At 31.5% G+C, this 25,293-nt stretch overlaps 1 protein-coding gene across 2 annotated transcripts in view; it reads right to left on the minus strand.

The window, feature by feature from the left end:
• LOC106469136 (microtubule-associated protein futsch-like) overlaps window positions 1-25,293 on the minus strand; it is a 48,500-nt gene that overhangs the window by 18,524 nt on the left and 4,683 nt on the right. For both annotated transcript variants that reach the window (XM_022398232.1, XM_013929635.2), the window contains exons 2-5: window positions 24,071-25,222; window positions 22,665-22,704; window positions 21,529-21,591; window positions 9,024-9,163 (exon numbers count right to left, since the gene is read on the minus strand). The gene's annotated coding sequence lies outside the window, so the exon portion shown is untranslated. The remainder of the gene's footprint in view (window positions 1-9,023; window positions 9,164-21,528; window positions 21,592-22,664; window positions 22,705-24,070; window positions 25,223-25,293) is intronic.

The raw sequence follows: 25,293 nt of genomic DNA on the forward strand, positions 1-25,293 counted from the left end.
TTCTTGCTGTAAAATCACCACAAACAGAAAAAAAAAAGTGGTCTACTTAAGCCTGAATAAACAGGTGCAATACACAAGTCTTAACCTAATTTGGATATTCTTAAGCAAGCATTTATGCAAAAGTTGCATTCTTTCTTGCACTCAAGAATATACTTCACTAATTAACTTTCACAGCTCCCTGTTGTTTGCTCCCCAGTGCTAGATGCAAGTTTCTTGGTTAGAAATGTAAACTTTTTTAATGGTGGTGGAGGAGCAGCAGTTGATGATGATGGTTCTTTGCTGGCTGTTACAAATTCACCTGGTGAACCAAGCTGCCTGACTCTTTATGTAGACTTTGGAAGTATTCAGAAGCACTTCTATTTCAAGAATAAAATATAAGTGTTGTTAATGGCTCCATCAGACAGGCTACAGCTGTAAGAGCTTCAAATCCAACAGAACTGAGTTGCATTGTTTCAAATCTCTTACATAAAGACAGCAGCAAACTCTGAGAAAATTAGATGTTCTGATTGGTGTCCTGAAAATAACACTCAAAATCAAATATTGGTGGCAGAACATTTGGAAAAACAAAACCAACCTTCCGTAGAAGGTTTGTATGCTCTATAAAATGCTTGAGTAGATGACCTAAATCTTTGAGTATGGATTACTCATCAGCAATGAATCCAGGCTAGTTCATGGAGTTTTATTCAATTCAGTCTTGACCTCATGCAGATACTGAATAAGGTACAACAAATTGTTCCATTTTGTAGGCAATCTGCAACATTTTTTCACATTTTTCATTGAGTGTTTGGGTAGAAATTGATGATTCTAACATTTTTCACAAACTGCATAGTCTTACCCAAGAGACGCGAATAACTTACTTGCTTCTCAGATTCTTAAAACACATGCTGCAAAGTATGTGCAAAGCACAGAAATCTACAAAATTGCAGAACTTCTTGTAGCACTTTGTTTGTCTCTTTAGACTCTGAGTTGATGAACAATATTCAACACTGTAGGAAATGCATATAACAGCTTTGACCATGTTACTCCCATTATCTGTTACTATGAAGAGTATTATCCTGGGATTAATATCACACTGCTTTAAACTGGACTTAAACTTTTCTAAAATCATCTTCCCTGCGTATGGGACTAAAGCTATGTAAATTAATCAGGATGTACTGTGTTTGTTTCTGTATAGGGTCAAAGAAGCATTCAAAACCTCTTCAGTACACAAAACTAGTTATATCTATAATTAATGTATCAGAGTTAATAGCTACAGTGTGCCACTACTGACTTAGTATTGTTACAAGGCAGGGGCCATTCTTCCATGTGACTGTTAAAGCACATTGACTTGAAACAATCTGTTCAATGGCAGTGATGTTAGCCAATTGTACAGTACTAGCATGAGGCATGCAGAAAATCAGCTGAGTTTTGCAATAGACAGGTCCTCACACAGACCATTTTTGGCCCTAAAATCCAGTGAATATTAAAGCACTGAGAAAGAAAACATAAATTGGTGCTTTTGGTGGTCCTTGTACTGCCCCACCTCCCATTAGGTTAATATCACGATTTGTGCAATGCGTTTGTCAACATAAGGTAAATATTATGGATACTGCATCAATCTCTGCCAAAAAGCAGTCACTATCACACAAATAGACATGACTTTAACAAGCACATGCACTTACCACCATAGTATTTCCACAATATATGTTATGGGATATAATGCATCATATATGAAAAGAAAAAGTGGTACATTCATGTGCTCACAGTATAAGAACAATAAATAAGTCATCACAAATGCTAAAACACTGATATTTAAAATACTGTGACATCTAATATTCATACTCCTTTGGTTTCAAGACTGACTGACCAGCATACATGCTTAAGCATGGCAAATATGACTGCAGTTGGCAAAGAGTACAATCCATGTCATCTCTGAGAACAAGTGAAGAGAGTTGTGCCCAATTTGGAATAACTGAAGAACAATACGAACAAAGCTGTGGAAAATGGGTGCAATGTGTGTGGAAAATGTTGAATAAAAGCATCATAACTGAAAGTTCAAGGATATGTCCATCAGGCTGTACAGCATCAAAAATTTAAGTCCTAAGATGGTACGACTTTCCATCTCACATAACAAAACATAGCATTCACAATAACTTATGTGGAAATCCTGGGCACAGCATGAATATTGTGGATTTGAACATTTCATATGTCTATGTACTCTTTCAAATCAAATCATGCGTTATGCTCCTACAATTGTGCTTTTTGTAGGTTACAGGAAATACATTGTGACTTCATGCACATGTTTCTTCCTCAGTTTCTCCCTCAGTAGTACCCCGATAAGATAAAAAATGTGTTTTTGTAGTTGGTACATTCCAGGCCATAATTTGTGCTCCAGTGAATGAAAGACAATAACAGGGTCAGAAACAGCCCTTGTGGAGACCCTTCTTTAGCTTAAACTTCCAAAAAAATTATTATAAACAAACAAAAAACTCAATTTTAATGTTTTAATTTTGTTTTGGTTTCTATTTCTTTCACTTCTTGTTTTATTCTTCAGTTTTGGGCCACCTTCATTTTAGTTTTTGTTAACTAAAAAACCCTTCTTTTATATGGTATTTGAAGGATTTTAAGGCCAAAGTATCCACCTATTTTTACAATTTGATGTTTATGTTTCATACTCATGAACTGTTTATTTAAATATAATTTCTGAATTGTGACAAAAACAAAAATCTGCTTAAGCTAACAGCTTTTCAGTATATATATTATTATGTTCCCATGCTTCAGAAGAAAAATTGTTTTTTCTTTCAACAAATCTTTCAGGTTGTATACTGCTATCACTGGTTATAACAAGAAAAATAATAGTGGTTGTTCCAATCACAACCCATTCCACATCAAATATTTCATTTTCATCTAAAATGGTAGTTTGTCCCACTGATTAGTATTTCAGTGTTCATTTGGTCATAATGTGACTTTTACTTTTTGATAAAAGTGAGTTATTTTCAGCAACACATCTTTAAACATTTTTCTGTAAGACACTGAAAAAAAATGTAATCTGTACTGTAATCTGCTTTTCCACATTTGTTTGTGTAAAAGTGCTATGTGCATAAGCACTGGAAAAATCATGTATATTTTAAGTTGTTTCTGCAACTTAGATGATGCTAGCTTTCCAATGTTAATGACATCACATGAAAGCCACAAATGCCAAGGTTATTTTCAAGTCAATCAAGAATCAGCTTCATACGTAAGAAAATTATTAGTTAGATTAATTAGAAATATAATTCCCATGACATCTTCTAAGCTACTTTTCACATATAAAACAATTTAGTTTGATATAAAAAATGCAGTTTTATGGACAGTGTTTAAACTTTGTGAATAAGTTTTTTAATGATACACTGAATCTCAAATAAGTTTTATCCAGAACCTTACAGGTTCTGTTCTAATAAGCCATAATATTGGACAATTATCTGTTATCAGATTAACCTCCTTTCCCTCCAAAAAAAACTTAAAATGTAGATGTATTATGGAATTAAACAAGTAAATCTCAAAACAAGAGTTTCCATTTAACTCCAGTTTGATTTTATAGCCTTTGTAAATATCCAGATTTGATGTTGCTAGGAACAGTTTTACCTACTGGAGATCATAAGTCTCATACAATTGAAATATTAAACAGGAAAATTGTCTTTAGTATTTTGTCCTGTTCATTTTTTTTGTTTTATAGATACCATACTTATTCACATTTACAGATGAACCATAAAATTCTCTTCTATACAGTCAGATAATTTTGTTAGTTTTTTTTTTATCTAAGAAATGTAAAAGAGAAAATTTGTGAAACTTATGCCTTTTACCTAGCCTCAAATTCTTGTTGAAAATTTTGATTGCATTCGCATCAATGATGTGACATTTACTGAAGAAGTTTATTAAAATCTCTAACCAATCATTCAATTATTAATTTGTATTTAACATGAAATAATTAGTTAATAGTAATCACATGACTTTAAACTCAGACTAACTTTTTACCAGTATGTCATGGGTGGATAATTACTTAAAAAACATAGTTTTGATGCTTGTAAAATCATATCAGCTACTTATTAGATTTTGAGTACCAAATCTTAAAAAGATACTTCTTGGACAAGTAGGTACCATATCCTATCTACAGATCAAATTCTGCATGTGGATTACTAAACATTTGAGTATTCATGTTCATTTCAGGTTGTTTCCAAATCCTAGATAATAAAAGGTCTTCTAATAAATGGTCAAGTCGATCCCATCTTCTCTGCAAGTTTTCCAAAACTCCTTAAAAGTTTTGAGTAACACAAGATCATTCATACACATTCATAGATTTAATTGGCTTGAATCCATTTTCTCATGCACTTGATCTTCACAATAAGTCATTGCTTAAGATACCATAAATTGGCAAGTCAAGCCACATTATGTTACATATCCAGGATCCCCTGTGATTCATCTAACCACCAAAAAGTCATGTGATCAGTTTGCTGAGTCAATCTGGTAAAAATTTGGAAGGATGATAGTGAATGACAAAGGAAGTATTTATGAAAAGCAAAGTTCAATCTATTACTTAAAAGCAACTCCACAGTATAAAAGCTGTTCATCAAATATATTAAAAAATATATAGAATGACTGACCAAGAAATAAAAAAAAGTTGTAGCACTAATTTGTGGAAGCATCCTGCAGCAATAGAAATTAAGACTCCAATTCTTAATGTAGCTGAAATTATAAAAGTCAGAACTTCTTGTTGGTCTAACTTTAAGTCTAGGGTATTCACTATTATGCATCTTGAGCATAGTGAGGAAAGACTAGAATTCTAAAAGCATCAAGGCAAGAAGCTTAACGTACAGTGCATATACAAATGTTTAAGTATGTTAGATTAACATGACTTTGCAGCCTCACCACATTGTTACAGTCCATGTATCTTGAGAAGAGCCCTGCAGGATAGTTTTCATTGCAAAAGGTAGTTATGACGAAATCACACAACTCCTCCTTGCAGCTTTCCGTAGACAATCTGGCATTCAAGGAAGTCAGTTTTCCAGCATCTGTTTCAACAGTCCAAATGTACAAAAATTAACAAGTGCTGCATCCAGCAATGTGGGTGACATCTGCATAACAAAGCTGTTGGAAATTGCTCTTTCACTGTCAATAATCTCAATATGGTCTTCAGGACATTAACCAGAGTAATCAATAGCCAAGTGGTAAGTAATACTTCCCGAGTCCTGTTTGCAGTCAAGTCAACCTGCAGAAGCACTGTAAACTGACCACACAATGCAGCAAAGCTCATTCAGACTTTTGTCATGATCAGAAAAATTGGCAGCAATCTTCAAATAAAAATCAGACTATAGCATATCTACTAACAATCATCAGGTTGAAATGTTACTAGAGTGGCAGAAGTGAACAATATGCTAAGTAAAACATCACTGAATACGACTTTTTTGATAGCAGTTCAATGGTGTAGTGACTTCAGTACGAATAGACTTGCAGATTTTACTGTCCTTCTGATGAATATATTCACAGCACAACAACATATTGACATGGTAATGGCCACAGCTATACAATCTTTGTCATGGTGAATGATCTTGCTCATGACATAGTGCAAGGATACAAAAGAATTATTTAAACAAGAAACTTCAGGAGTCATGAACTGGCCAAAAAGTAGTTCTGATATAAGCCTGGTTAAAAATCTCCAAAACTGAGACCTCCTTGCATGTGTCTTAATCTACCACATACCATCACAATGCATGGCATTGACTGAAGAATATTAAAGGACCCTCCATAATGTTGCTTACTGACTGATCTGAAGTACGCTTTACAGTTGCTGTAACTACATAAATACAAAAGAAGCCACAATCTTTACTAAATATTTCTATTTGGTCCAATGTGGCAATTTCAGACAGGCTAATTTAGTCAGACACCTACTCTGACCATGATATAATTCACAAAATACTTCAAACATAATTGGAATTCATAATATTTAGCTATAAAAAGGCAAAAAACCACAGTTCTAAAATAATGTTCATCATTCCCTCAGTAAATTTTTGTACAAATCAAATGCATGATTAGAGTGCATTTTTAAAATAGCTCTCCACATTTAAAACAAAACAAATATCCAATTTGTTTTTTGCAAGGTCCAGGCACAGTTTACAAACAATCTGGAGCACCCAAAGCTCTGTGATCTACTTCAAAGTAGGAAATAAGTCATGATTGTTTGAGACCACTATATACAGTACAGATAAATGGCTAATCACTACAAACCTGATTTATATAACATCCAACCAAATGGAAAGATTAATATTTTATAATAATGATTTTGCATTATCAAAGTCTAATATTACAAATTTCAATTATCCTTTACTTATTTTGTGAAATGTATTTTGTCAATGAAACTAGTTTGTTAACTGTACTGAGCGAGTAAATGGTACTCATAATAAACTTAACTTGAAAGCAAACAATCAAGTCTTGACTCTTAATTTTGAGCAGTATTCTAAATGTACATACATACACTACAGAATATTTTAACTCCTAAAGTTTCAAATGCAAGAAACTGCTGACACTAAAGTTGCCTTGTGCTATATAGATGAGTTGTGTCAGCATTTGTTTAAAATGCTTTTGTTACTCTCTATTATTGATACAATTAACATTCCAACCCTTTTCTCCTTAAATAAAGGATACAAAATGAAGACATTTAAATAATTTTTTATTAAGCAGATTCTCAAATACTTTCATACAAAATATAAAGTTTCTTTCTGTTGAATTTGTTTTTGTACCTACCTCATACCAAGTAGTAAATATAAACACAATTAACAAGGTGGGGGATGTTTTTCTTTTATTGAATATAGCTGAAATGAAATTAGTTTCTGGTAACATATATACCTTTCATTTAATACAGAAAATTTGGTTATCATTTCACATGAAAACTTTATTAAAACACAGCTACATTAAGAAAAGTAAATGAATCTAGTATTTTCATATACATGTACACTGTTAAGGAAAATACAATTAATGGTTATTACCTTAGTACTGGATGATATAATTGATTAACCGATTACCTATGAGCAACATTTACATTGATTATTGTCATATAGCTAATCAATCTAAATTAGTGTCATAAAAATAATCAACTAACTGAAATTAGAGTTTATGATTATTCCAATTATCCAATTAATCGCAATATTGCAACCAAACTTCCTAGTCCTGTCTTTGTTATGGCAAAGCATTTAACTATGGCTATCTGCCATTGTCAGTAATTTTGAACTGCTGACTAGAGGGAAGGAAATTGGCTGGCAACACTCACCATCAACAATTAATTTTTTCTTGTTGTTGAACTGCTGATTAGAGGGAAGGCTACTAGTTGACAGCCACCCACTGCCAATCTTTTTTTTGTTATGTTGTTGTTGCTGTTGAACTGCTTACTAGAGAGAAGACAACCAGCTTGAAGCGACTGTCAACTGCTTTTTTACTTTGATTTGTATAAATACTATGATTTGAAAAACTGTAATTGATTACTGGGCTGTCAATTAATTGATTAGCAGATATTACTAATAGCTCAGGTCTATCTATTAATATTTTATAATGTTGTATGATTGTAAGCACCCCACTAATAACTGTAAGGTGCCCTAAAGTACTTAGGTGTATTTAGTGCATGATGAAAAAAAATCCTATAATTAAATATAACACGAATTTCATCTTAATATTTAACAACACCAATTTTTAAACAGAATCCACCAGAAGAATTAAAATGTTTATAATATATATATTGTCCCCTGCACAGTACAAACACATATCTACAAAGAATCTGCAACAACATAATGTTAGTTATTGCTGCTGGTTGATAACACCTTAAAAAATTATCATAACCATTCACAATTTTATTTTAATGAGAGTTAAGGATCAGAAAAATAAGGAAACCTGAAATTAGGATCCTAAAAGTAGGAAAACCTATAAAGAGTTTTTGGAATAGATAGTCAGGGTAGGGATGAGAAATGTTTTTTCACAGACTTTCTATGGTTATGAGTGATTATAAAAATAGTTCAGAGGAACTAGAATTTGATGGAAAATATACATAAAAAGAATATTTACTGGTTAGAATTTTCTTAAATTCTGACAAGATGTTGAATTATTCAATATGGCACAAATCTCAATACTTGACTATATTTTTAAGAATACAAGTCATGCATAATCCTGTTTCGGACTGCAGAAAAAACCTAAATAAAACGTTAATATACAAAATTATAAATTTAAGTATCTAGCACCAAAAACAAGAAATCAAGCCCAAGCAAGCAAGCTACTACAATAGTGTTATGTTCTTCTTACATATATTTTATTTACGATAGATATTAAGAAAAGATAAATTTGGTTGATATTATTAAAAAATTTACATTTCAAGTAAGTTTTTTGGAACAAACTTTACGAGATTTTAGCAGTTAAACATAACCTTTGATTCATATCACACAGATAGACATTATCCTAAGCTGGTTCACGGTCGACAACAACCGTCAGAGTTAATTATAAGCTATAATGATACTATTTGCTTTACAGGTACCTTTTCATTAAATCCCACAAGGTATGCTTTAGTACAAAATTCTACATATACAGTTTATTAAACTTGTGGCAAGAGACAACAGCAGCTACTTAAAAATGTTACTAAGTTTTCACGATTAACCTTGAACTAAAATCCACTAATATGTGTTAAATTGTTTCTAATATATTATACTAAAAAAATTTTAATTTTAGATTCACAACTTCAACATGCTAGTGAACTAAAAAAAATAAGATGAGGAGTTACTTAACCCCAAAAACTTATCCTAAAAATGTTTTGCATTTCGACAAATCTTAAGGCTAGTATTAAAAAAAAAAAGTTTAAAACCATTAAGGGGCTAAAATTATATATATATTTTCCATGAATCATTTTTATGTAGGGGTGTTTAATACTGTTTTGTAAGAATAAACAGCTTTCTTTAAGAATTAAATTTTGTAAAACAAAAACAAACAATAAATCACAGAGACAAGGGTTAAATTTAGATCCCACTTATACTTACCAGGTACAAAGTCCTATGGATTGGACTAGTAAGGTGCTCAACTAGATTTTTTCGGCATAAGGCTTTGTTGCAAAGGATACAATCAAAACGTTGGAATTTTTCCCATCTACTCTGCCACAGTTCTATCACATATTCTGTTCCTAAAAGCAAAAGTACACACTTTTATAATAAGTTTGGTTATCATTTAAGATGAATTTTTAACAAGAGAATATATATGCATATATATATGTATTTAAATATATTACCAGACCAACTTACTTTAAAAATAACTTTAAAATTCTTTTCTTTTAATAAAATATCATATAAATTTCAATAACAAAAAAACAAACATTATAACATTATACATTTGACTATTATAAAAAGAATTCAATTTAAAAACTGCATTAATAAAACATTCTTGTTAATGGATTTTCTGAGTCTGATTTCAAATCTATTTTTTAACTCTCGACTAAAGATTCTCTTCTCCTCTTTAACAATAGTCTATATGAGCAAATAGATGGCGTTGCAGTGAGCTCCCCATTGGGTCCTACGCTAGCCAACACTTTTCTCTTTCACCACGAACAGAACTGTATTGACGAATGTTCATTCAGCTTCAAACCTATTCTCTACAGAAGGTATGTTAATGACAATTTCCTTATTTTCCACCATATTGATCATATCCAACACTATCTTGACCATCTCAATTCACAACACCTCTCTATACACTTCATTCATGAAATTGAGACTAATAATTCAATTCAGTTTCTGGACGTTCTTGGTAACCATGATGCTAATGGCTTTTCAACTTCTGTCTATCGTTAAAACACATTTACTGACCTTTTCATTCAGTTTGACAATTTTATACTCTTCTCTTTTAAAAGCTATCTTATTCTCTGTCTACTTAGAGCATACAAACCTCATCATATTCAACCCTTCACAAAGAAATTACTTCCATAAAAAATATATATTTTTTTTAATGGCTACCCTATGCATTTCTTGGAGAAAATAACTTTCTCATTCCTAACTAATTTGTTTGTCACACCACCTAATATACCCACTGTACCCAAACTTCCCTTTACACCTGCTTACCATATCTTGAGAGACAGAGCTCCCTTATCATGAAATAGTTGAAAAAGTTATGTAACACTTAGTATCCCCAAATTGACATGAAAGTCATTATGAAATCCAACTTTACACTAAAAAATTTCTTCCACTACAAAGATCATTTGCCAACTGCCCACTGTTCACATCTCATCCACTTATACACGTGCGGAGACTATAAGTCCTCCTATATTGGTGAAACCAAACATCACCTTAAAGTACGAGCATATCTATAAAAAATGGAAGAAAGGCTACAAACCCTCCCAATTCTGCTATCTATCAACACAACACAAAAACAGGACATTCAATTTCTCTCGCAAATTGTAACATTCTTTCAACAGCCAAACATGATACTGAACTTCTTATAAAAGAAACATTATACATAAAAACCCTTCTCTCCTCCCTAAGTAACACAGTCTTCACTGGGATTTAAGCCTATTTTAACTATTTCACTTGTGCCTCAGTTTTCATTTTTTTGAGGTTATATTTGTATATTTGATTTGTTCATTTCTTATGTATATACTTCTGTTTTAACTACAAATACTCTTTGTTTGTTTTGTAACCTGAGATTACTGATGATGGAAACAATTCTGAAATGCTTAATAAATTCTTCCTGTTATTATGTTTGTGTTTTTTTTTTATCGTTAAGCTATATTTTCCGAAAAATGAGTTGATTGCAAATTCAAAAAAAAAAATCTTAAATGTGGATCAATATATAGAAGTTAAAATTACACCTTCATAACATGAGTTATAGCCACAGTTAACATCAGACAATTAGTGGAATTGATGATTGATTAATCACTGAGCTCATAATATGTTGTTAGCCATCAGGCTCATTAATTGCTTATACTCAGCTAAGTAATTATATTCACATGATAACTGGACATTTGAAATAATCAAAAATATTAAAATCAGAAACTAACTTCAAGTTGATTATTCACAGCGTTGAGATACTAAATGAACAATCTTGAATTAATCAAAACCTAAAAGATGCCCATTGAAATAATGCAATGGTAATATTCCTAAAAATAGTGATGAATGAATATAAAACGTGCAGTCGACACAATCCCTTAGATCATAGCGTACATGCAATGTGATTGTCTAGTGGGTCGTTTACAACTGTCTTTTGTGATTCGATGTGTTATTTTAATAAGGAAAATTGCATTGCATTTGTTTTTAAGCAAAGGAGACTGACTGCTATGCATTGTTGACAAAAATGCTTGCATTCCAATACAATGGGTACAGAGTGCTCAGGTTCACTAAGCAGCTGTAGGGATTTTTCCCACTGGATGTCACCATTCCTTGTCAAAGGGAAGAAATTCAATTCAATATATTTTACCATGCTACAATAAAATCATACATGTATATAATGCTGAAATAATAAAATGTATATATATATATATAAACTGAACAACAACAAATTCATACTCAAACACATTCCTCCATTTATGCATTTTTTTCCATTCATGCTCCTAGCTTCGAAATATTTCTTCAGTGAACGAAGGATATCCTATTTTATTTGTGAAATTCCCTCACAAAAAGAAACATTTTCATGCTTAATAAGTTTTTCTCAGATTGACCATTCAGCACATATGAAGACTGATGAATCGATGTTAATATGGGTATGAAATTTTATTAATTGCTAAAAGTGAATAATTTTCTCCCAATTTACTCTTGAATAGAAATATTTTGATAATGGCAATATTTTCATTACTTGGGCAGTTGGAATAATCAAAACCCTTATTTCAGTTAGTTGATTATTTTTGTGACATTAATTGATGTAATTAATGCCTATAGATAATCGATTATATCCACTGAGTTAATCACCCAACTCTTGCCAAAGTTGTAGCAAAAGTTCCTCGACATTTTTACTGAGGAATTACAATAAATTAGCTTGTGTACTTAGTAACATCCTGAAACATGTGATAATACCTAGAATATCTTTGAAAACACGTAATTACCAATTAATATGTCATATAATAATATTTTGTTCAACAAAGGAACAAGGTAACTTCCTATAATTAAAAAACTATTGCAATTCATAAACTTAACTTAGTGTATGCTGCTAGAAAAAAGGTATTTGTGAATAATTTCCATTAAAATTACAGTCCTCGTTTTTTACAAGCTTACAAAAATCATACTTTATCGTTTTATACTTCATATGAATTATGATGTTGGAGAATAAATATAGGAAATTGTTTTGTGGAACAAGATGACACAAAATTAGTTAAATCATTTTGCACTTGACTTTATTAAGTTTTAACTTCAATGGCTAAGTCATTGTGTTAGGCCTTATCGGTCTAAGTAACTGCTTGAATATGCAGAGGAAATAACCAAAAAGACGTGAAAACTTAAACAGTAATGAATATAAAAGGGGTTTAAAACTTATTATATGTATATTAAATGAAACTTTCTGAATAACAATATTAAAAAAGTTGGCTTTCCTACAATTTTGGCACAGTAAAAAAAACTATTCTTAATTTACGCCAGTGACTGTAAACACAATGAAACTCCATGTTGTTTTTTAATTCAAAATATAAAATTTACAGTTTTATAAAATAAAAACTGTAGGAAAGTTTCAAAAGAACGTACAAAGACATACAATTCAGTAATTAAAATCTACAACAAAGATAAGCATTTCTATTTTATAAAAAACATATAACAATGAAATCTTTTTAATATTTTAAAGCTACATATTCAAACAAATATCACATGTAAATACATTTTATTTGCAGAAGCTACATAATCTGTAGAAAATATTTCTGCAGTTTCAAATATCAGATATAGTATTTTTTTTCATAATGTGATGAGAAAAAAAAGGGGTTTCATAAAGTTAAACATCCAACTTCATATACCAACAGTCAAGGTGACCATTAACCCTCTCAGCACAAGTAGGTAAAAATGCACATTACAACCACTTTTCAGAGTTACATTCAAAATTTAATTAAATGTACTTTATTATCAATGTACATCAGTAATCTTGCCATTAAAAATATAGAGTTCAAATTTTAATACAAGTTCTAATTTCTTAATTTTAAAAGGAAATATTTAAATAAGTTTTTCTATCTTCACTTTCTGTATCATCCAACACTTCTTCATTCAGAACTACTCATTTCTAGATTTTTTGCTACCCTATGTAGACTTATAACTTTCCATTTAATTTCCCACTTATATTATAAATATCTCTGATCTAAACTGCCAAATTGTAACAAAAAAGCTTTTTGCTTTGTGGAGATATACACAATAAAGTGAAGACGCCACATGTCATTCCCCCTAGAAAGCATCCTGCTTTCAAAAATTTGCTATAGACTCTGACATTTGCTACTGTATTGTTTGTAAATAATAGAAAGTGAAGATTTTACTTAATTAACAGATAGGGTCTAAGGGTATTGGAATTAGCAGAGTTGAACATTTTTGGCATCATTTTCTTTGTTTGCCACTGTTTGACCAGGTATGGGAATTCTTTTAAGCCATTTCTATCTTAGTTAGAAGGCCAGTTATGTTAGTTTTAGGAATCTATTTTATATGGATGGAAATATTTTGTATTCTAAATTTGATGTCTGAATTTAAAAAATTAGTTTCTGAGGCAACATTATTGTCACTTTGAATTTGAACTAAGCTTTGTTGACTTTGATTAGAATTATACAAGTACTAAATTTCTTGTTTTTTATATATATTTTTTATCTATTGTTATATAAGTAATTAAAAAGTAGAAATAAACACACAAAATAGTCAGGTTAAATGATAGCACACATCAAGCAAGAAAGCAGCTATGTATTTGACATAAGAATACTGAAAAATTGATCTGTTATTCATATATAGCTGTCCAACATAATAAATAGCTAATGCCATAGTCTGAGAGGATAAAAGTTCAACTGTAAATAAAAAAAAGTAAATGAAAAATCTATTAGCCTAGGCAGTAAAAATAAATAATGCATAATTGTCGGCTACAAAGTGGAGATATTCTAGAATGAAAAATGGGTAATTTCGATTTTTGTTTTTTTTTGTAGTAGACACGAGGTCACTCAAATTGGCTGAGTCTATAGTGTTAGAATAAATAAAATTACAAAAAATATATTTTTTTTAGAAAACAAAAAACAACTTTTGATATTTATTTAGGAGGTTCTAAAGGTTATGCAAATGAAACTTGAAACTATTAGTTAAAAAAGTATTTTTAATCTTAACATACCAATCACTCTGCACTCAGACTAGTCAAGAGTCTGAATTAGACCCTGACTACACAAGTTCACAGACAATTCTTTAATGAACATACTTAATGAAAAATTATTATTTTTTGTCAATAAAAATACTTAAAATGTTATGATAGCTTACCAAATTTCATGAAAATATACTTACTACATTAAACATTATAGTATTTACACTTTTATGGTTACCTCTTTGTTACATATTTCATTTACGTAACCTCTACATAAATATAAAACTTTTTTCAGTAAAACTTCATATTTTATCTGTTATTATCCTAATAATACATTTGATTCTTCAGCCAGTAAATGAATCATCAAAGCATATTGAAAGTTGTGAAATTAGAAATAAAATGAGCAGTTGAGCTTTTTTTTCTTAATTATTGATCATGAAGTTTCAGAGTACTTCTCTTGAGAGTTTGAGCTGCTAAGCATTTCACATTTACTTTCTGTTTTTATTTTACAGTCAACGACTGAAATAGAAATCCACTGAAAATAAAGCAACAAATCACTGCTTTTGCCATTAAACTGTTAAATGACACCATGATACGATACTCTCAAAAGCAACAAAGCATGCGTGAGAAAATAAGCCAAATTTACCCCTGCTTTGAGAACATGATGTGGAATTTATAAACTTGTATATCCTACGTTTACAATACAAATTCCTCAGAGTAATCAGATTGCACTTTGAATCTGTCAAGATGTTTATTATATGGTTCAACATCGATCCAATAAACATCACAAGTGTTTGATTATTGGTCAAAGATATTATTTGTGTGCATGGTTATAAAATTCTATTTTCCTTTCAGCAAACTTACTCATCAACTAATAAATACTATTTGCTCACAAATGCTTAAATTTTAGTTATTTGTATTAAAATATAAAAGAATAAATAAAAAAAAATATATTGAGAAACAAAGATTTCAAGTATTTACAGTGTTATGAGATTTTGTTTTTGTACGTCATCTGTGCTAAGCCTCGTTTATTCTTTCAAGAGGATGGTGAAGAGATATTAATTTTTATAGGCTTCAAATATACATTTTTAGAAAACAACAAAAAATAATCAATTTACTATATTAGTTCATACAAAACCCCTGTAATTTAATTGGTTTTTCTAAACAAGCTATATATGACTATAAAAAAATTCTTATCTGCTCAGAGCAACAACTTAGTCATCACACTTCAACAGTTTTGGAGAAATTATAACTTTCTCCTTCAAGCTATTTACAAATAACTGTCAGACTTACCTATACAAGAAATTGCTCTTTCTCTCAGTAATAAACACTTAGTCAAAAGAAGTAGCTTGGGACTAGACAAGAGGTTACAAAATAATGTAGTAGTGGGAGGAGCCAATCTACTAGATTGGCTAAATATATTTGCATCTCAAAAAATCAAAGATGTGGGAGGTTCTTATTTTATATTCTAACTCAAATTCAAGTTTCTAATTCATTAACCATTACACACATTGTATGGTAGGCATAATAAGATATAAACTAAGTAATAAGACAAAGGGAGGTGCTATATGACAAACAAAAATTATAACTTTCCTACACTGAATATGTATTTCTGACAGGTACTTACTTTCTCTCACATACATAGCCATTCTTGTTCAGTACTGCCCTCTTTTTGCAAAAATTTGTTCACATGCCAAAAGCCTTTCACTCCCGAGCAACCCTTAAATCACATGGTTTAACTGATTTTTGGATGCAAATTATCATATAATAAACTTCCACCAATAGTAGTACCACACACCTATATGACTCCCTCTATGCTATTCTACCTATGACACGTAATCACCAGTTGACAGTGAGGAGGAAGGGTGGGTAGTGTGAGCGGAAGTAAGTACCTGTTGGAAATACATTTTCAGCGTAGGAAATTTATAACTTCTGACAAGGCACCTTACTCCCGCTCACATACATAGAATCCCGCACTGAATAGGTGCAAGGAACAGTGCAAAGAAGAAAGCAGAAGCATCCTTCAAAAGCATCCAAAGGACAATCTAAAGAGTGGACCCTCTAATAAGAGGATTATATGTGGGAGACCGCACCACTTCTGTATCATGTATACTCCTCGTTCAGATGTGAAAAAGGTGATACAGATTTGGGCAGAAAAATTGAAGAGCAGATCCTAATGGGAGAGAAAACAGTTGAACAGTGATCCTAACCACAATGTATTATAATTTCAATCTCCCTGATGAAAATAATGTGGGTAAAATAAGGGATGTGCTCAAAATGTGTAGTGGCTAGGGTGCAATGGACCTTACATGGCAAGTCAACTGCATTCAAAACTTGACTGCCAGGAACTAACATTTAAGCAAGGGTAGGACATCCATGTGGGAGTCATACCATCTTCATCTCAAATTCAGCTGGCCGGAGAGAGAAATCCAACCACTGATCTGTGAACAGGGTATATGTCAGTAGAGTGAAATAATATATATATATATATATATATATTTATACACACACACGCACACACATACATCCCACTCTAATCAAACAGACTGGAACCACCTCAAATTTAGTAACATCACTGACATAAAGACATCCAAGGGTAGTGCAAGAGGAAGAAGCGGAGCAACCAACAAGTGCACCCACCGTAACCCACAACACTGGGGTAGTGCACTCAAGGTGAATTAAGTGAAGGACCAGGGACATCGTGTGAGGACTTATGTTGATTGGTTCAGCTCTAAATCCAAAACTCAACCACAACGTGGTCTGCAACGAGGACAAAAGAACCTGAAACAAGACATACCAGGAGAAGTATGTCACATGTGTGGGTTCAAAAGGGAACATCCACTGTCTACCACAAAGGGAACAAGAACAAGTGACCCCTTGGTGAATGATATAAGCAACCACCATCGAATAATCAGAATGAAACATGATTAGTCAAATCTGGACAAGAGGAAGAAAGTGAACTAAAGCACATTGGATTGCCAGAAGTGCCAGGGTGCTAACATGGTAAGACCTTTTGTCCATAGACCATTGTCTTGAAGCCTCCTGCTGATTGACTCATGACCCCCCAACTTTGGAGATGAGCATCAGGGAAGAGAAACAAATCCAGACGAGGGGAAGAAATTGGTAAATCAGACGATGTGGAGAATATGTTCAACCACCAATACATATAGTCGAGAAGGGAAGGAGAAAAGTTAAGAGGAGAATCCAAAGAAACAATAGCAAGAGACCATGGGTCGTGTAGAATCTCCAGAAAATATTGCAAATGTGCCAGACCCAAAGAGAGAAGTGCTACCATAGAAGCCACATCCCCCAATATATTAGAACCTCACTCGCAGTAAGATAGTGAGCCGTAATGGTATGGTTAACAGAAAGCTCCAATGAATGCATTTGAGGAGGTGAATATCTGAAAAGAAACTACTCAAATAGCCAAGATTGTTTGCTAGATAACATGAAAAACTTATCCAACCAATCGATCTGCTTGTGTAAGAAGCAGGAGAGTATGTTATGACCGCCCCTGTTTGGAAGGAGCTAATCGAAGTCAGGCATCCAAGTAGTGGTGTTAGTAAAATCCCCCAAAATCCAGAAGTTGGGTAAAATGCAGACTACCTGACAAAAGATAGACAGAGCCGATACAAGTCTGAAGGGCAGTGCACAAAACTGGTACTGAATCACATGGTGAAAAAACATAAGATAGTGTCTGAAGAAATGAAAAATAAGAACATGTACCATGAGCATTCTCAGTCCTGCAGAAATTGCCCACCTTACTGTGATCAAAGACTACATGTTAAAACAGAGAAGAACCAGCAAGTGATTGAGGCAAGACCAATCTATCCAGAACTCTAATCAGCATCAAGCACACATGAGGAATGGAGAAACCAGTAGGTAGGGCAGGTAAAGAGAGGAAGGTACTAGACATGGAACATGAATAAAGATGGCAATGACTCAGAATGAAACAAAAGAATAGAATATTTCATCGCAGATACCCCACATGATGCTAAATGCATAGGAATTGCCCAAAAATACAGACCAGTGGAGTAAAAGAGCTGGCCGAGTCCCTATTAGAGGTGAATGGTAAACAAACAGTACAAAACAGTGTCCCATCCCAGAAGATCACAAAAGCAAAGAAGCCAAAGAACTGAAGATGGCAAACACTTCAACTTGGAAGAAAGGAGAAAGAGGTATCCCACAAAATCCCCTAGATATAGGTGGAATGCCTAAGAAATGAAGTGTAAGGTAGGCATTTCCTGCAGGAGAGTCGATAGGGTAAGACGAAGCTGGAAAAATTAGGTGGGGAATAAAATGGATAGGATTAACAGTAAGTAAACATCTGAACACAAGCACTGCCAAACGAGAAGTGAGAGGGTGTCATAAGTCTTCTGGGTGTGTGGAACTACTAATGGTGGTTTGTCATATGATAATTTGCATGCGAGAATCAGTTAAACCATGTGAATCAAGAGGTGCATGGGAGTGAAAGGCATGTAGCATGGAAAAAAATTTTTGCAAATAGAGCAGCAGCACTGAATGAGAATAGCTATGTATGTGAGCAGAAATAAGGTACCATGTCAGAAACTGATATTTAGCTTTTTTTCTGTATATTTCCTTTTAACACTTTCACCACAGGTATACTTTACTGCGCGAGACACAAGGTTTTAGTGTCTTACATTCAAAATTTAATTAAACTACTTTTTTGTTTACGTTATACCAATTACTATAGCATAAGAACTCAGCTAATAATCCATCTTCTCTATTTTATCCATCACCCCTCCAGTAACTACGAAATTAAACTCAAATTACTCACTATAAAATCATAATTGCTCAGACAAACCATAAATATTGCAGCCTTCAATTTTGTTTTGTTACAGAGCTATCAAAGAGAAAATCAGACCCCTCCTGCCACATCCTCTCTTTCAGGATTTGTTAATAGCTCTCTCTTACATTTAATAATATATTACCAATAGAAAGCCAAAGTTTATATCTATAAAATGACATATTGTATTGTGTTCTGAACAGATAGGTGTCAGTTTCACTTGTAGTACAGCTTTCATTCCCATGGGAACAGTAACAACTAGCTTGAATGAATTTATAACAGCTCTTGTCGCATAGTTAGAAAGCCAGAAAAATGTACGAGTTAGGGAAAATTGTCTACTTTTTACATGTTATTAATCTATATTCTTTGGTGCATTATTTAATTATATAAAAATTATTTAGTGCATTACTATCATTAGTATAAACAAAATAGGGTTAAGTCTTGTAGACAATTGACAGCAAGGAAAAAGAAGATTGGGTAAATACTTTATTTCTTGTTTTTCATGTTTATTCTTTATTTATTTATTATTATAAAAGTAACTAAAATGTAAAAATAGGGAGCTTTTTAGGTTGGTTAAGATTAGATTAGGTAAAATAAATAATAATAATAATATAATAAAAATGTTTCACAAGACACACACGCAAGCAGCTCGTAATAGCTCATGGGTAATGTAATTCGATAGCGTAACGTGAGCTGCACGTTCCCCATGTGATTTACAACTTATAACGACTCAGATAGTAGTTAGACATGATTCAAAGGGCAACAAAACAATAACATTTAATTATAAATAGATGTATACCATTACGAGCTTAAAGCTACTTAGGATAAACAAATGTAGTTTCATGTTACAATTTAAAGTCATTCTAGAAAGAAAAAAAGGGTAATTTAGATATATTTCAATTTATTTTTTGGTGGTTACGAGATTGGTCAAATTGATTGATCACTTGTAGAGCAGGGTAGACAAAATAAATAAAATATAGTTTTACTGAAAAAAAAAACGTTTGAAATGTATTTAGGAGGTTTTAGGGATTTTGAGGGAATTTGAGATTTTTGAGAAGAAGAAAAGTATTTTTAAACTTAACATGAAAATTACCTTGCACACTGACTATTCAAAACAAATACTCAATATATTCAAGGACAAATCTTTATTTTAGTTTATCAAAAATACTTCACTAAAAATATGATTTTTTGTATGTGGAAGACTTGCAATGTCAACTGAAAGACTGCCAAATTTCATGAAGATATACACATTATACTGAAAGTTAGAAGTATTAAATCTATAGACTTTAAACGAGTACAAAGAGGTCACGTAGTCAGTCAAATTGACCAAGCCAGTTTCGAGAGTTAAATTAAGAAATTAAAACATATATAATACCAAAATTTGAACCATAAACTATGATCTGATGTCAATTCCATTGATATAAGTAATAGTAAAGTTATTTAATAAAATTTTGAAAATAACTCTCTAAAAGGTCATGACATGCACTCTTTAATCTGCCTGCACCAAAAGGGTTAAAGTCTAGAAAAAACAGGACCATTAATAAGTTACTTAGATAAAAACTCAATGCAATACAAAATGATTAGATAAAAAAATTATAACCTTTAGTAAAACAGAATGGTACATGTATTCATGATGTACATTTTTACCTTGTTGTACACTATTTGTATATCTGATCTATAAAAGTTAACACAGAATAAACTAAACATTGAGCTATAACAGACAGACAGCTATACAAGTTTTTAACAGAGGTTAAAAATTAGAACTTAACTGAATAAAACCAATTAATAGAACTAGTTAAGTGTAGACCTATACTTAATCAAATTTATCACAACAGCATGAGATAGGAAGAAACTCATTGAAAGTATGCAAGTGAAAGACCCCCAAAAGTTTGTTAATCTCTAACAAGGTCACAGAAAAATGTAGTCCATGTCTTTGGCAAGTTTTATTAATTAACATTATGGAAATATTTGAATGTGGATTTAACATATTAAATAAAAAATGCTCCAAATGACCATATTAAACTCATTAACTTAAAATGGCAAGACAACCATGATATCATTGCTCATTCACTCACAAGAAACATATGGAATGCTGTTTAGCTTCAAGTTGAAATACAAATGCATTCAGGTTTTGATGGGTACTTGGTCTTCCGCAATCAGCATCATATCTAATATGTTAATATTTTCATACCTATGTAAATATAGTAGTTCTGAAAATCTATTAAAAGATTTCACACAATAGCAGTGCAACTGAAATGGAATCAATATGGCCTAACTTTTGTGTTGAAAAAACAAAACAAAAAACAACTTACTTTTGATGTTTATGTAAGTTATGTTAGCAGACAACAAATACTGTTTAGCCATTTTTGTTTAATAATTTATTTATGAACTTTTTAACTTAAATCAGAAATAATTACATATCATATACAATTATTTTTGTATAGCAAAAGTACCACACTTACCAACAAAAGGTGATTTAATTTTCTTCAAGTCCTCTGCCAGGTGGGAATGTCCACGAAATAAACCTGATAATATAATGTAAAAATTTCTAACAACCTATCAATAAGAATGATTTTTAAGTAAACAGAAGATGGATTTGAAACTACTTGAATAAAATAAATCTTTTAAGAAAGTGCACAAAGAATACTTTTATATAACTCTACTAATAATATCAGTGATGAGATATAGTACACTTATACAACTGCTGTAAAATTTTATACATAGAATATCCACAAGATTTGAATGAAAATTAAAATGTTAAAAACATTTGGCTCATTTAGTTTTAATTCCTGGTAACACTCTGTGTCCACTACTGTGGAGAATGATCAACACTTGACACAAGAGTTTTGTAACAAACAAGTTCTTAGGTTTTTTTAGATTAAATAAGAGTCTTGATTTTTTAATTTTTGATGTCACTGTTTTGGAAACAAGTTGGCAAGTCAACCTAAGCTTTACTGAAATCTTTTTTTTGCCTTACATCTACAAATCTAGAAAAGCTTTCAATTTACATATATTTCAAAATCACCATGCATCATATAACTATGGGTCAGAATATAAAGAAATACTTTTCGTCAATACACAAAAATATCAGGTTAGATCATTTTTATACACTCTCTTCCAGATTACGTTTTATATATATAACTAAAAACACCACCTATATTTACAAAATAAACATAATTCAAATCAAAACTGTCTAAATCAGTTGGCACTACATCATTTATTAATGAGATTTTGCACAGCAGAGCTCATGCTAAAAGACAGTCTGGTGATTGATAATATTTTAATAATGAATAAGTTTTACATAGTATTTCCTCAAAAATTATACTTATATTCTTATAGTGTTTACAAAATTCCTGAATCTAGTTTTGCCTATAATCCTAAATAATTAGAAAACATATGTTACAGAATATGCAACACACTCAATAAATCTATAAAACTACTATTCAAAAAGCACACAATTATGAACATACAATGTCTTGAGTAACAACTGATAAACTGCATATTCAATATTGCAACTGCACTTAAAAATTAAATATACTTTCATAAAATAACAATCAAATTTAACACATTTACAAATATATATTAAAACTGAACTTACCACTAAGCTTTGTTTCTTTATATTCTTTCCACTTTGGCTTCTATAATAAAACAATCTTTATTTTATTACTTACAATGTACATTTAAGCCAATTACCTATATACTTTAAAATAAAATATCAAGCTCTTCAGCAGTAAAAGATCCATCAGCAACATTGATTATGGTAATGGTAGAGGTTTTTGTTTGACTACAAATAAGTTTTTCTACTTGCACAAAATATGTAAATGTACTTTAAACAAGCTTGTTCCACAGTTCCACAGACAATTATTATGGCATGAATGCCTGTTATAAGATGGAGAAGCATGATTATAATTAATTATACTTGTCATAAGACATTAAATTAGGCCTTTTATATTTCTTAACACTACACTATTAATCTTGTCACATATGGATTTTCAAGAATTAGAAAAGTGAACAATAATAGTGTTTCAACTACAATATATTAATCATATTCATTGCCTACAACACGTTTTGTTTAATCTAGAACTCTTTGAGCCAGCTGGGATACAATGAACACAGTAGTGATCACACCACCATTTATATAACCATTTGCTACAACAACAATTGTTATTGTGTAAACACCTTTCACAAGCTGGCAAATCATGATTATAATTAATTAAAGTTGTCATAAGACACTATATTAAGCCTATTATATTAATTAACACTACATTCTTAATCTATTCCTTCAGGGATTTTCAAGAATTAGAAGAGCATACAATAATAGTATTTCAAGCAAACTATATTTTTCATATCCATTGCCAACAACGCATTTTGCTCAATGCTTCACCAGCCTGTAAAAGGTATTCATACCACAACAATTGTTGTAGTAAATGCCTTATATAATAGTGTTCCAAACACTACTATGTTCATTTTATCCAATGCAGCCTGAAAAGCTCTAGATTGAATGTAACATGTCATCAGAAATGGATACAACAAATACAGTGTGGTTTAAATTCTAAATCCCTAAGGGACTAGATTAAAAACGTTGTGTTAAAAAATATAATAAACCTAATATAATGTCTTCTAATGAATATAAATAATCATAATCATGCTTCCACTTACAAAGAGACTATTTACCAGCCTCAACATAAAATTCAGTGCTAAGATATCCCCATAATCAACATTAAGTAATATGAATTTTTTTTTTAATTCATTTAAACTTTTTTACCAAGCATTTAACAATAACATGGTAGTATTTTTCACATTTGCTGAATTAAACAATACCTAAATGTTCTTCCATAACCAAGCATTTTATAATTTAGGGTTTGACAAGAAATAATATACATTTACTTTTAAAACATTTATATACAACCTTAATGTTTAAACATAACTTCAACTATAGAAGTATTAGTTCCAAATTTTACACATGTATAAATATTTCAGTAATCTAAACTAGCAGTATTTTACCTCTTTTGACTGTAAATCTGTATGTTCAAGAGTTTCTTCATTACTGTCATCAAAATCTACTACTTGCCAATCCTTTCCAATTAATTCCTCCAAATCTTCACCCCACTGTTTAGTCTCCTCTTTATCATGTGGTTCAACATTCTCTTGAGCAATCCATCATCAGTAGTCATGTTATCACTTTCACCTTTAGTATCAGTTTCACTTCTAATTTTCATGCCATCTGGATTTTCATCATTAGATTTTGCAAGCATTTCATCTTTCCATTTTTCTTTTATTTTGTTAACATCTTTATCCTTGTCATCTAATTTTTCTTTAGAACTGTCTTCAGAAAACCCTAGATTAGTAGGTAGTTCAACATAGCATTTTCCTAGGTTAGACTTATCTTGATTTTCCTTCTGATCAGTCAAGTCACTTTTAATCACACTATCTGGCACTAATAACTTCCTTTTTAAATCTGTTTGTTCTGAAAAATTTTCAAGATCTGCCATCACTGTTATTTCTGCTCTTTTTGTTGTTATTAACTTATTACAATTTTCTCCAACTAAATCTGGATTAATTGTGTCACACAAAATTGCTACAGAAGTTGATGCAGATTCCATGCTTGAATTCAATTTAACTTGAGAAGCCTCCTTTTCTAGCTCATTTTTGCCCTCAGACTGAACTGCAGAAAAATTCTCTCTCACTGTAGGAATATGATCAATCACTGCAACATCTGAAATTTGCATATTCATGACTGTATGTGTTCTAATTTCATTTGGTTTTCTACCATCTATTTTATTTTCATTTGCATGGGTACTTTCCATTATCACATTATCCCCAGAATTGAAAACAGAAGTATCATGTAAAGGCTCATTACCATCACCTTCCAAAGCTAAGCCAGGTAATTCATTACTGTGTTCATCAGACAGTGTGTCAGTAATTATGTAAGATAATTCACTGTCTGGTTGTTCACTAAGGTTTTCAGTTTCATCTATATCTGAAAGAATAATAAAAACATCATCTGATACTGAAAATTTCTCTGTTTTTTTTGACGAAGATCTGGTACAAACAGTTTGATTTTTCCTCTTTCTAACACCTCCTCGTGTTCTGCGACATCTCCCTTTCCCTGATTGTGAATTTTGTCGTCTTCCAACCATTCTCTCTTTGGAAAAACTGCAAAATATAACTCCATTATAACAACAATACTTTTAAATTGTACAACAACAAAAGACAAAAACTCAAAA

The sequence above is a fragment of the Limulus polyphemus genome, unplaced genomic scaffold (genome assembly GCF_000517525.1).
Source record: "Limulus polyphemus unplaced genomic scaffold, Limulus_polyphemus-2.1.2 Scaffold3, whole genome shotgun sequence".
Taxonomy (NCBI): domain Eukaryota; kingdom Metazoa; phylum Arthropoda; class Merostomata; order Xiphosura; family Limulidae; genus Limulus; species Limulus polyphemus.